Raw genomic sequence first — 2120 nt, 5'->3', positions numbered from 1 at the left:
ATGACTTAATTCAATATTTTGTATAATTCTAAATTTGTTTGTACACTATTCCTTTTCAATTGTATGTTTCTCTAAATGTTCTTGTTATCTCTTTTGTTCTATAGCCCTGATGATGACCTGAAACTCAGGTCGAAACATCGGCATAAAATAAATAAATATGGTTTTGTTTATTTATGTTGTTCTTTGCTGACCGCACCCCCGACAAACTTCTCCAATCTTTAATCTTTCTTTTTTTTTTCTAGTTTGTATATTTTGTGTTCCTTCTTATTATGTTTACTTATTTAAAAATAAACAAAATTCTACTATTCTTTCCTTTTCATGGTTGGGCTAGTAAAGGTTCCTTTTGAACCCCTACCCGCCGTAACATATATATATGTGGTTTGAAAAGTTCTCAGAATCACCGCTAGATGTCAGTGTTAGAGTAACGAGGTTACTGAACAATAATCACACACTTTTATAACTTCTTTATATATTCAAGTGCTTCTTGTAACCGGCTTTTTATTATATTTTCCTTCGAATCTATGTGTTAGTCATATTCTCGTAAAATGTATCTATTTGTTTGTTTTTGGTAGACTGATCTACTCCTGTGACTATAAATAATGGTCTGATCTCACATTGCCGTCTAATAGTGAATTTTTTTAGCAGGTCACTGAAGAGGATCTAGGAGGGTGAATTCCGGAGAGCGAATTTGTTGATTGGGTGAATTAAAACATTATGAAGTGATGAAATTGGAGGAGCAGAAATGGGAAAGAAAAAAGGAATGAATTGAAATATTAGTATTTGGTGTATAGACCGAAATTGAATGTAAAAGGAAACCTGTGGGGAAAAAAAATTGTTTTCTTTATATCTTATTATACCTTGTAATTATATGTAATTTATATAAGTCCGATTACGGATTGATAAGTATGCTGTGTGATATTGCAACCTGATGTATTTAGGCAGCATAGATGAATAAAGTATTTCGCTCTCTCTCTAGTAATTTTTAACAATGGAAAAACTGAGATTCGAGCAGTGATTAAGTACTTTGTAAAAAAAGGTATGAAAGCAAAGGAAATTTATGCTGACTTTCAGAATACACTAGGGGACTCTGCTTTTTTATATTCATCTGTTACCAAGTGGACCAGCGAGTTTAAATTTGGTCAGGAGAGCTTAGATGACCCGCGTAGTGGACGGCCAAAAAGTGCTATGACCCCAGAACTTATTGCAACAGTGCATAAAAGGTCATGGAGGATCGTTGACTGAAAGTGCATGAGATTGCTGAAGCTGTAGGGATGTCATCTGAATGGGTATATCACATTTTAACCGAAGAATTGGGAATGAAAAAATTATCTGCATGGTGGGGGCCGTGGCTCTTGACATTGGACCATAAATGCTCCAGATTGGAAATGTCCGAACAAAATCTGGCACATTTTCAGCGCAACCAACAAGATTTTTTGTGCCGGTTTGTGATTACAGATGAAACTTGGGTAGTGGACCCAGTATAGTAGTGAACTATACCCAAGAGATAAAACAGCAGTCAAAACAGTGGAAACATGCTGAGTCACCACCACCAAAGAAAGCAAAAGCAGTACGTTCGGCCGGAAAGGTCATGGCCTCAGTGTTCTGGGATACATAAGGTATTCTGCTGATAGATTATCTTCCTACTGGCCAAACAATTATAGAGCAATACAACACAAACTTCCTAGACCAACTACAGGAAAAGATACGCAAAAAAAGGCCTGGTTTGGCAAGGAAAAAATTCATCTTTCATCAGGACAATGCCCGCCCGCATACAAGTGCTATAGCCATGGCAAAACTTCATGAATTGAGGTACGAATTGTTGCCAAATTCACCTGATTTGGCACCATCAGACTTTCATATCTTTTCCAAGCTGAAAATTTTCCTAGGTGGACGGAGATTTCCTACAACGGAAGAACTGACAGTCGAATTAGAGAGGTATTTTGCAGGCCTGGGGGAATCTCATTTTCGAAATGGAATCAAGGCATTGGAACATCACTGAACCAAATTCTACATGGAGACTACGTTGAAAAATAAAAGCAGTTCCACCGAGGTAAGACACTTCTTTCTAGTACATTCCGAGAACTTTTCAATCCACCCTCGTATATATATATATATATATA

General features: G+C 36.7%; 1 protein-coding gene across 1 annotated transcript in view; it reads right to left on the bottom strand.

Annotated features, from left to right (window-relative positions):
- pyd (polychaetoid) overlaps positions 1-2120 on the bottom strand; it is a gene marked incomplete in the record, with an annotated part of 191643 nt that overhangs the window by 54932 nt on the left and 134591 nt on the right.

This window comes from Halyomorpha halys, unplaced genomic scaffold, assembly GCF_000696795.3.
Source record: "Halyomorpha halys isolate HHAL.00 unplaced genomic scaffold, Hhal_1.1 Scaffold697.1, whole genome shotgun sequence".
Lineage (NCBI taxonomy): Eukaryota > Metazoa > Arthropoda > Insecta > Hemiptera > Pentatomidae > Halyomorpha > Halyomorpha halys.
Note: the sequence above shows the minus strand (reverse complement) of the source record. Positions and strands in the feature narration are given on the sequence as shown.